This window comes from Lepisma saccharinum, chromosome 2, assembly GCF_977018435.1.
Source record: "Lepisma saccharinum chromosome 2, izLepSacc3.1, whole genome shotgun sequence".
NCBI lineage: Eukaryota > Metazoa > Arthropoda > Insecta > Zygentoma > Lepismatidae > Lepisma > Lepisma saccharinum.
The window spans coordinates 177,620,013-177,632,820 of NC_139230.1; the positions used below are offsets into that span (position 1 = coordinate 177,620,013).

The 12,808-nt window shown below is 38.7% G+C and overlaps 1 protein-coding gene across 2 annotated transcripts in view; it reads left to right on the top strand.

The window, feature by feature from the left end:
* Window positions 1-12,808, top strand: part of LOC145984203 (transmembrane protein 243-like) — a 56,876-nt gene that overhangs the window by 20,454 nt on the left and 23,614 nt on the right. The window lies entirely within an intron of this gene.

Genomic DNA, 12,808 nt, shown 5'->3' on the forward strand with positions numbered 1-12,808 from the left:
CAAAAAATGTTCTTAATTTCACATATAGTGGCAGATTCTAATGAAGCTGAAGTTATAGGAGATATCACACCAAAATTGCAAGTGACAAATGTCATATATCACTTGAGGATTTCATCAATCAAATGCAGGCTTGTGCGACCTGTCATGCTGCTAGTGTGTGAAAAGTTGCTATTTATTGGTTCATTCCCAAGTGACATGCATCACATATTGCTAGTCATTTCATCACGAAATACCCCTAACTTGGAATATTGAATGCCATATCTAATTATAAAGAAATATATCTGCATAGCAATGTTTGACCAAAGTGCTCCAGTGTTCAAATACTAAAGGATGCCCTGATCCCAGCGTGCCAAGTCAGGGTTTCTGGTAAGCTAGACCTGAGTTCACTTCTAGTGTGGTAACTGGGTGAGAAAGTACAGAATTTTCAAAGGAAAATTCCGTAGTTTCTCACTCAAATATACCTCTTCCTCTGGGTTGTGTCCTTCAAGTTTAATGTACATTTCAGATCCATGTTTGCCAGCAGTTTACCTCACCTTGACCTCATGCTTCATTGTGACCTCAAGTCAACCTCATACTTCAACATTTAGGCTGAGCCGACTACCATTTGCCGATACCGATATGTGCATAATTTCAGTGTAAAATAGTAAAAGCTAGTTATGGAATCATACTACCTCATCACATGACCAGACATGTATCTAGAAATATATTTTCGGGAGGGGCTGGTCTGAACCAAGTGTGTCAGAAATAATAATAGAAATGTTTATAATTAATACGTAAATGTAATATATATATATATATATATATAGGTCTATTTGTAATATATAAATTAATTAATATTGGTATTTTTACATGAAGAGTAAAAAGACGGTACAAATTTGATAGAACACACTCATTATCTAGATTACGCGTAGTTAATATCGATAAAATTTGTACAAAGTGGTCATGCTTCTAGCCACTAAAATCATTGGTACCAGATGGTATTGGTGAAAAAATTCAACGGATACTGATATCCGTGTCAGTCCTATTCAACATCTTGACATCACCTTATCCTTCAACACTCTTCACCTCACCAAGACAAATTCTTCCCTCTGAATGCAGATATCCCATTCCAGTTACATCACATCTCTTTCACTCAGCAGAAATTACTTGTCATGGCTTAGCATGGTTCATTTTGCAGGGGCGGGGGGGGGGGGTCCGAACCAAGTGTCTCAATCATCATCATAATAATAATAATAATAATAATTATTATTATTATTATTATTATGTTTTAATTGAAATAATTGCATTAAATCAAATTAGTACTAATTACAACATATAAATTATTATTGTATTATTATTACATGAATAAGTAAAGAGACAGTATAAGAATAAAGATATAACAGCACATATTCATTATGTAGCTTACCTGTAGTTAAGATCGGAATAATTTATATAAAAACAAGTGCTCTGGCAATTACATTAATGCCAAATACATGAAGAATTGAATATTTATTCCTGCACCAATGATGCAGGTGTCCCATATGCCACAGCACACCACCACCTTTGCAGGACTATGTTCCTTACTCGGTTGCACCCAGTTTGGATTACTGTCACACCAGTACCGACAATTATGCCGATTGACCTCCCCATTCAAACAGAAATAGGCCTCGTCACTGAACAGTAAGCCACGTGCAAACAAGGGATCCAGTTCATGTTGGTTCGTAGCCCACGTGCAGAACTCTACTCATCGATCTGGGCCATCCTTGTTTAGTTTATGTTGCATGTACAGCTTATAAGGATACCAGTGATCGGTATGCAATATCAGGACAATGGACGACTGGCTGATACCACTTTCCAGTAAGAGACAACGAGTACTGCATTTGGGACTCTTCACAAACGATGCTAGAACCATCGTTGCAGTCTCCTCATTGGTGGCAGTCTTTGGTCGCCTACTACGTGCCCTATCTTCCACATTGCCAGTTTTTTTGGAATTTGCCGATAACGTACGCGACCGTGCTGTACGATACTGGATGTCTGTCTGTAGTCCTCTGCGATGTCTGAAACTGCATTCCCCGGATATTAGGATGATTTCCAACTTCTGTTCCTTTGTCAGAGGCATCTTATATCACCTGAAACAATGAACGTCACAATGAGACTTTTCAAACTTTGAGTGTTCATAACTTGCAAATAATACAAGATATCAAAGAAACAATCACACTTTTGAATTCCTGAGTTCACACTAGCGTAACTTAATATGGTACATGCCCCCTTGCCATTTGAAATTTTGAACCTGCATTCAAGATGGCGGATTTCAAGATGGCAGCCATGGTCGCCATGTACCCTACAAGTTGAGGCCCCCCTCTACTACCATCTCCCATTACCAGATTTCACATTTTCCTGTCAGGTCTCAAAATAAAAGGGTGTCCAAAGACTTTTGACTCACCCTGTATTTCTTTGATTTGATGGCCTGTGGATTATCGGGGGTGGGGGGGGGGGGGGTTATCACTTGTACTTACAGATGTCAGATGCTGCTTCATGTGAATAGCTGATGTTCTGTGTATCCATTTTTCAGACCTATTTCTCAATTTCTGGCAATTTTTTCTCTTGCATCTCCCTCCCTGGAACAGTAATGCTCTTCAGTAGAAGTTTAGCCACACATTCACCTCTTGCTTGGGTTGATAGTTTGAGTGGGCGAGCACATATTGCTTTCTGTCTGTGATTTTTTTTGTGTTAGCTTGTAACAAATTTATTGCATCACGTGGTGGTGACATTCAGAAGATTGATTCTCTAATTTTGTGATAAACTCAGTCTGGGATTCATGTTGCAGAGTTTCTTCATAAAGAAGTACAGAACAGAGCGATCCATTCAAATGTAGACTACCATGCCACAGTTTTCACTATTGTCAAGTGAAGGGCTCGCAGCCATATGTCGGCACTGTAGACTGTCCGTGAAGCAAGCGTGCAAGTTCCCATAACTAGTTTAAAGAGTGATTTATTTACTTACCAATTTGTGAAAGAAGGTGCTGAAACTGGCCACCTTCATTGTCCACACATTTTTGACACCTCTGATTCCCGTTGATTAATGTTGGTAATTTCTTGATGGATGTTACATTTCAGTTCTTCCAGGGTGTGTGGATTTGACTTGTGCAGCATTTTTAAATCTACCCAAGAGATAAAAATCATATGGAACTTTTACAACACACATGAATCATAAATAAATACACACTGTGCAGTAGAAAACATTTGCAGGAGAATACACTAGGAAAATCACGATACATAACAAGCATCCTATCACTTCACAGTCGCCAGACTAATAAACAGGCCCCACAATACTTGACAGTCTCGTGTCTACTTTCAGGACCTCCTTAAAAACTGTTTTCTAGCCCCCCTTTGCCAGCTTACAGTTTGAACACCTCCTTTTATAATTCTGGTAAGTAAATCACTTTTTAAAATAATTACGGAAACTGTTTTGCGCTTGCTTCATTGACTCTCTACGATGCTGACAAAAATTCTGTGTGGTTGTGTACACGTGAATGGATTGCTCTGTACAACTCCTCTGGTTTCTTGACTACCACCATGTCATTAGCATATCTTTTGGAGTTCCAGTGCATGGGGTATGTCCTCTTTGAGGAAGTACATGACAATGTTGCCAACAGGAGCTCATGACCATACCCTTGATATGTAAGTGAAATCATCCTCAAATTAGAAATAATTGTATTTAAGGCAGATTTCCAACATCTTTGACATTTTTAAGAAGTGAGACACTGTTGATAGTTAACCACCATTCCACTGATCTGAGAGCTAGGTTTAGGATCTAGTTGTACATGATCAACTATGTCAATGATGATGAAAGGGGTTAACTTCATTAATAGAGCATTTGAAATGCACTGTATTAGCAATTATGTTAACATACCTTAAAAATAAAGATAATCAAATATATAAATTGTTATAACTAGGGCCCGGAACTTTATGTTATAACATATTTTTTATGTATCATGGGATCGAATTCCGGAGTGAGATCTCGGAGACATATTTTACATTTTTTTTGTTTTTACAACATATTTATCCCTTTTCAGGCAAGATGACATATTTAGCTATCTATAATTTCCTAATTTTCCTACATACAAATAATTATTTAACATGTATCCGGATCTTTATTATCCACTTATTTTGAGACTCGAAACTGAAAACATCCATGACACCTCTGTGCTGGCACGCCCGCAGGATTTTTTCCTGGACGAGGGAAAGCGACCCCTTGCCCCCCTCCAGGCATCCATGCATCTGCGTTATTGACTCAGCTTGCATGATGAAAACTCAATGCAGATACTATTTCCTGAAGGTATTCCGTGCAATAAGATTCTGTTACTTGTAACCAATGCAGCTAGGTATATGTTGAAGGCAGGAAAAGCCTTACGGGTTCTATATGCGAAAATGGTCCAAATAACCTGTCTGGCACACGAACTTCATAGACTATGGGAAGAAATTCGATCAAGGTATCCCAACGTAGATCGATTTGTGTCAAACATGAAAAAAATCTTCTTAAAGTGCCCATCACGATGCCAAGCTCTAAAGGAAGCTGCACCAGATATTCCTTCGCCACCACAGTCGGTGGTGACGCGGTGGGGAACATGGCTCTCAGCAGTTCAATATTACTGCACCAATCTTAACATTCTTTCCGAAGTAGTTACTGGTTTTGAAAGTGAAGGTGTCACATCTGCAGGGGTGCCGACTTGTCAAAATTATGGGGGGGGGGCTCTGATCACTGAAATAAACGAATGAATGACTCACTCCCTCCCTTTTTTAAAAATAAAAATTATGTCTTTGTATAGCAGTTTTTAAGCAGCTATTGTATTTCTCATGCAAATGAAATGTAACATGAAAAACGTTTAGGAAATGTTTCAAAGTCTCTTGTTTTTGTGTCTGCTCATTTGTTTTTTTAGATAACAAGTAACATTTTTCATTGAAAAGTATGTATTTGCATTAAGAGGCCAACCTAACAGTTTTTTGCCGGCCTCGGTAGCTGACCATGTTGGGTGGTTGACTCGCTTTGATCCGGAGGTCTCGGGTTTGAGTCCCAGTGAGGGCATGGGTGTGTTTTAACGTCTCCAACATACCTGTAAAGAAAGAACATGTGATGGGTGCAAATAACCTTAGTGTTGATGTACCCATAAAAATAACGAATATTTACAATATTTAACAGTTTTATTTAATTATTTACATAAATGGTAACACAAATCGCAGGAAAATAGTTTTACTTTTTTTGTTCTTGCTACAATATTTTACTTTTTAAATTTAATCTTGCAACAATAAAAAAAACACATAGCATGTACACTAAGATGTAAAGTGACATACACAAGAAAGACAAATGTACATGATTTCAAAATAAAGCAAAAGTTGCTGTACGCACTGGGTTATTCTTTATGAACTCATTAACGAGCTTCTCAGGTCCAAATTATCAAGCACAGTTTGATGTATGTGGAGTACCGCTAAGCTGCTTAGTCTCTCCTGCTCCATTGTAGATCTCAAATATGTCTTTAGTTAGCGAAGAGCACTGAATGGCCTTTTGGCTGTGGCTGTCATCACTGGTACAGTGCGGAGGAGCATCATGAATTTGGCAACTTCAGGCAGAAGCTCCTGGAGGTGCTGTCTTCCAAAAGAAATTTCATTATGTCACGCATGGTAGTTAGAACAACTTTCTTCTGTTTGGCGATATCACCAAGCATGGACAGGTGTAAGGAGAGCCTATCGGCATCCAAATCTTGACGAAAGAATTATCGCATTTGCTCAAAGTTTGTTGTGCAACTGTTCACAGCTGAGATGCATTCTTTCTCTACGGCTGTTACTTTTTGTAGTCCTGTAGATTCATATCTTTGTTTAACACATGATTTTACTGTGTCACACGTGTCAGTGTATATGGATTTAGGTACCAGTTTCATAGATCGGAGGCACATTAAAATCAGATATTTTGAGTTTCGCATGGTTCGTACTTACCAATTGTGTATTGCGGAACATAGTCCAAGGTGCCATTATGCTTTATACATGAAAAGAAATGCAATTTTTCACATTCTGAGTGCTTTTTTTGTTATTCCTTTCTTTGCTTCCGGAACACACAATATGGCGGGCACATCTTGACTCACGTTGTGGGTATGCAGTTTTCAACTTTCTTCACCGAAAAATACCTATTGTCGTGTTCGTCACCGGTGGAAATTAGACATTATGCACGGGTAGCTGATGGATAGCCTGGGTAGCTGACAGATAGCCCCACGAACCATACACTGATAGTCCCACAAACCATTCACGGATAGCCCCATGAACCATTATGCACGATAGCTGACCGATAGACCCACGAACCCATTCACGGATAGCCTTATGAACCATTTCCGATAAGGTTAGGTTAGGTTAGGTTAGGTTTGGTTATGTTAGGCAAGCATAGTAAAAAAAAAAGGGGTGTTTGAAACTCTGACAGGGGCTTATGTCATCAAACGTACACAGCATCCGGTTGTCATAGGCAAGCAAATAAATGCAATGACAATTGTGCGTCGGTGAGATATTTCTCTTGAAAAATACATGATTTCCCGTTCAAATATATTCCACAATGAAAGAAAATACCTTGACGAACATTGTAAACCTTGGAGAAACTCATTTCCGTAAGTAGTTTCTTGTGTAAAATTGAAGAAATGTGTCTCCTATGAAACTGTATGTATGAAACTGTTACCATTGATTTATAATACTCTTTTGGAGTGTAGAACTTGTGAGGTTTGGCAGCATCAGGATTTTCAAGTCTCTTTGGAACGTGACGTTGCCGGGGCAATTCTGGCTCATCAACGAGGCTGGGTTTGCCCTCTGTGCATTTCTGCCAGAACTGCTCAAAACCCATTCGCTTTTCTTGAAAGATGTCAGTCAAGTATTTTAGTTTTGATTCTACTTCTGTAGCACCAATGCGTGGAGACCGAATCTTACAGTTTACCTCTTCTATTGGACCCATCACATGGCAGTAGAGGGAGAGAAAGAAAAATGTCTTGAAGTGAAGCATTGACTCCAGGTATCCAGCACATTTTGATGCTGTGTCAGTAGAATCATCTTCAGAAAATTTCTCAAAAAAATTTAGAAGGTTTTCATAGTTCTTTAAGATCTGTTGGATACTGGAGGCTCTCAATGTCCACCGATGAGGGCAAAGTGGTCGCAGTCCAGTATGGCCAGTCTTCTCATTCACATCAATAATACTCCTAAATATTTGCATTCTTTTAGGGGATTCCCTAACAGTCTTTAACAAGTCAATGGCTAAATTCATTATGTCTCTGATACAGGAAAGGTGACGCAAGCTGTCCTCAACTGCCAAGTTCAAGCTATGAGCCGCACTTGGCTGCAGATCTGTAACTAACTTTTGCAGCCCTTTAAATCTTCCCCTCATACAAGAGGCACCATCGTAACACTGTCCCCTCAGATTCTGTATGGGCAAGTCCAGATGCATCAGAATGTCTTTTACAACGTCAAAAAGAGTTTTGGCCTCAGTGTTCGGAATCTCGTAAAAGCCCATGAATTCCTAAAAAATATCCAAATTTTCTTCACATTTCGAATACAGAATGTTAATTGTTCACAGATAGATATGTCACAAGTTTCGTCAACTATAATAGCAAAATATTACCGACTTTTAATATCTGCTACAATGGAGCGCAAAACAGATCTCCCTAATATATCATGTAGCCCGAACGTCGCATCCACTCCCCTAGTTCATGCACATCGTCTTCTCGTAAGTGCAGCAGCTGCTGAAAATTTGAACTTAGGTCTTCATGTCCGTGGATTGCTAATCCCTGGCGATAAAGGAATCTCAACGTTGTGAAAATAGCCATAAGGTCCGAACATGAATTCTTCATGTCACTGTTCAACTGCTCATTTAACTGCACTGCTACACTTGGTTTGGAGGAAGTCGCCAGCTTCATTAAACCTTCCGTATGGGCTTTGGTGGTATTTTCATGTGCCCAAAATTTTTCAAGGGCCTTTTTCCAGTTACAAAACCCAACAGAAATAAAAACATCCTCCTTCTTAGTGCTAAATCGTAGTAGTCCATTGGCATCTGCTTCTTTGCATGTCTTGCAAAAACCTTGTCAATGGAGGCATCCCATTGGATCCAGGCGAATAACACCATTCATGATTTTTTAAATGTCCTAGTCTTACTAGTAAACGTCTTCTTATCTGATTCTGAGCAGCTCGCAGTGGAGGTCGAAGCTGGCTTCTTATCCTCAGGCAATACCTGTGGCTTTTTCACAATATACCATGCATTCATTTCGATCTGCAGCCGAGAGATCGGGAGAAGCGTGGCGGGCGGCGCTGACGGAGATGCCGACATTTGCGGCCTGTAATGCCCGCTTATTTTTATAGACATATGCAGACATTTATATAAATATTGCAAAATGATCACTAACCTGTGTTATAACACGCAAAAGTTCTTCTGTAATTCATCCAAGTTCTGCTCTTATATACACAAATAAATACGCTATAGAAACGATGTTAAGAGCCACAGATAATAAAGCATTTTAATCATAGTTTTGACCAGTAACGTCCTGTTTAAGTTTATATCCTTGAAAGAGTTTTGTGGCCATGGGAATCGTTTGGAGGTTTCGAATGTGCAACACTGTATCAGGATTACACTGCAGACGAAACCGATAAAAGTGAATGGTTTTCGTGAGCTTCCTTGCAATCCGAAATATCCGAGCTCGAGTTTTTTGTTCCTTCGCGACTAGATGAAGACAGAGTTGTAAATATAGTGGCGAGCAATGTAAACCAAGAGCGTGTTAATTTCGTACTGTGCGCAAGAGTGTTATTCTTGGTTACTTGCAGTTACTTGTTTGTGTTATTGTAGTGTGTATGTGTGACGTGTCAGTGAGACGATTGGAATGCCAGCTGCAAGATTCACGTTAGAACAAAGATTTACCTACGTGAAAACAAACTCGTGTCGAGACGTGTGTAGGTAATTTGTACAGAAATTCCCATGCGTTTCAACTCCACACAGAGATACGGTTAGACATCTTGTCCTTAAATTACGAGAAACTGTATCGTTAAATTTTAAAACACCTAAGCAAAAACGACGGATTCTAACCGAAGCAAAACTCGATGATATTGGTGCAGCGTTAGAACGTTCTCCAAACAAACCTCTATGCCGTGTTTCACAAGAGATGGGCGTGTCAAAATCATCGGCACATACAGTCACTAAGCTACTAAAATTAAAACCATACTCTTATAACACAGGTTAGTGCTCGTTTTGCAATATTTATATAAATGTCTGCATATGTCCATAAAAATAAGCGGGCATTTCAGGCCGCAAATGTCGGCATCTCCGTCAGTGCCGCCCGCCACGCTTCTCCCGATCTCTCGGCTGCAGATCGAAATGGACGCACGGTATTTATCCATCAAGAAAGCAAGAAACACGTCAGAAGACCAACGCACCAAAATGCACTGTGCGTTCTAAACTAGAGAATGATCAGTCAGTAGTGCCAATATGTTCTCGTAGATATCATGCAATGCACAATAGTCAGTCTGCATGGGATGAATGGTGGAAGCAATTTTATTATTGAAACATTAGCTTTGCAACTGGCGGCATATTTTTTAGATTGAAACAATGAACCCCACCCCACCTATAAGTGTTGCGGTTCTCTGCCGATAACCACAACAAATAGCAGCAAATTGTTTTTCATTCAAATGTGTCCGCCGTGCTTTAGCAATAATGCCTTTGATCATAGCCGTTCCCGCTTTCGCAATACAGACTTTTCATAAGCTTTGCTTGCATACTTTACTGCAAGCCAGTGTTAAATAAACTCAAAGACTAGAATTATTTTCCCCTTATTCTTTGGACTAGAGGAAGAGATTTCGAGGATAACTAAATATCGTACATATCAATATTGCCTGAAAGTCGTGTTTACGACCTCAAATTGTTCAGAATTCACTAAACAACATACTGGTATAATTGTCATATCACCTCGTTATTTTGAAAAATTTTAACAGTACTCATAATTATATACTTAGTATATAGTAATAAGTCATGTGTTTTGCTGTCTCCAGTCTCAGCCCCCCAAAGTTGATGGTCTAGAACATTTCAAATGTGTATTTAAAGTTAAGTTCATGTGGCACAAGTCAGAGTAAACTTTAGAAGAGAAGCAAAATAATACATTAGATCATCTTAAGCAAAATTATTTTGGGGGGGTCTGCCCCCACATCATTAAGCCCCATGGAGTCTGTGCCTATGTGCATCTGTTAGTGTTGTTCAGCAATTACTTCAAAATACAGAACTGAAAGACGATATTGCTTACATTTCTGCAAATTTTGCGTTCCTCTTGTCGTACATTGAGCAATTGGAGAAAAATGGTGTAAGTGTGCATGACTCACTTCAAATTATAGAAGACGTAAAAACAAAATTGTCAATAGTGAAGGGGCAAACAGCAGATTTGGTTAGAGAGAAATTCAGAACCATCTTGAACAACAATCCTGGATTCAGCACTTTCACCACCATCGCCGGTATCGTGAACAGTGATGAATGATCAACTGTGGAAAGTGCTGAGGAAGATTTGACACCTGCAGATGTAGCATTTTTTAGGTTTGCTCCAGTTACATCGTGCTCCGTGGAATGTACATTCTCACGCTACAAAGCTTTGCTGGTAGATAACAGGTGAAGTTTCACGGTAGAGAATCTGAAGAGATTTTTTGTTTCTCACTGCAATGCTTGAGGTTAGTAAAATTAAAAATTTGTGAACTTTCTTCATACATATGATATTTTTTTAAAATACTTCCTCTGTGTGTGAGGCATGTTTTAACAAAGATTTTGTATGCAGATTGAATACAGTATTTTTTTCTGAAAACTCTGCCTTTTCTTGTATATAAATTTGAAAATTACACTTCCAAGAAATAGGTAAAATGTGGCAGAATAGTAAATGCAACTGAGGTTAATTGCACAGTAAGTGCCACGATTTTTTCAATGTTTCTCCACGCATTCTACATGAAAGAGATTCTAATTTCATTTAATACATCATCCGTGGAAAACCCAGAATTCATTGTAAATGAAAAAAAGGAAGTTCTTCTTTGCATATATTTGGGATTCACTGGGGTTTCTTTTCTTTGCATTTTTCTGACATATCTTTCAATTTTTCTGACATATTTACATACATATTTTACACTTTTATAGGACATAAAGTCCCAGACCTTGGTTATTATAACATTACAGTCTGCTTGTCCATTCATTGATTTCATCAACATATGTTGCACTTGTATATTGCGATCATTGATACTGTATAGTAACATTTTAAATGAATAGTCTTAAATTTTAGTCACCGTGCTCTTCTGGGTTCACTAGATGCTGTATGGCAGGTTTTGTCCAACCACTTGTTGCATCATTACATTTTGAGAGGCTTGTTGATATATTTTCTTTCCCCCATAAATCATAGCTTGTGGGTGTCAATATTTTTATATTCTTCATGTATGAGACCAGCTCCATTAAAAACCTCACCTATGGTGGAGTGGTAGCGTCGTTGCCTTGTAATCAAGGGGTCCCGGGTTCAATACCTGGTGGAGGCACATAGTGGTTTGGATCCCACTTTAAACTGTACTTCCAGTCCCGATTAGCCTTATTGTGCATAAAGTGGACAAACACCAAATCAACCAACCAACCAACCATTAAAATCCTCCTAAAACCCAAAATGTGATTCGGGGAGACTGCCACGATTTGTTTCCGGATGATAGACAGTGTTAACATACCAGTCTTGTTTCATGATTGAACCTAGTTTCACAAGACCAATCCTTCAAGTTATCTGCAGTAATACAGGGTGGCTACTCACCGGGAATCTCTTGAATTCCAGGAATCATGCGGGAATTATTGCCTCCAGGAATTATGCATGAATTCTACGTGAATTTTTCTCCATAATCGTTAAAAATTACAACTTTATTAATCCAAATCCTATAGAATGTATACATATTTATAAATGCCCTGAGGCAAGTTTTCACAGTATAGCTTTTATTCTTATTGAGGAAGGAAAGAAAGCTGTGTGGAAAATAAAACTAAATTCTCTCAGTCCGTTTACTTTTTTAGTGTCCTTTGCAGAAAAATCTATCTAACAGATGAATGATTTATTACAAGATAAGACATCTTGAAGTTGATCAGGCAAATTTGAGTTTGAAATTCTTATACAATTAACAATTTTTCGTAGATTAGAATATCCTGAAACATTTGGACTTATGTTTGTAGATGTATTTCGAGTCTGAGCATGTGAAATGGAAAATGTAAACTCCTCACCTTAAATATACGTGGGTCGGAAATTTAATAGTGGCAACTATTTATTCTCAAATAATAAAAAAGAGATACCTCTGTGAAACTTTTACAACCCTTTGATGTAGTCAGCAGCATTGTGTACAACCGTTGCCAGTGATGTGGAAGTTGTAGTATTTCTGTAGCAGTGCCTGTTCTGTTGATGGTTTGAATGGAGCAGTCTATTGTGTGAAGAATCTCTGGAACAGTTTGGAAGCTTCATCTTAGGGATTAAATCAAAGTCACAGGGGCTAGTAGAGCATCTTCCAGCCTGACCGAGCTAACAAATCAGCCACAGGTTGCGCTTCATGCACCCAAGCTTTGTCCTGGAAATGATAGGAGGATTCAGCAGAAAGTGTCCCCTCTTCTTAAGTAACGCAGGTCGCAGGTTATGTTCCAAAAATAAACAGTAATACTGTGCATTGCACTGCACATGCACCAAGTGTTGAAAGGAAGAGTTGTTTAGGTATCAAAGTAACATGTGGTATAAGTGAGAAGCACTGATTCCGTTTCATGGCGTATATACATTTATACTATTAAA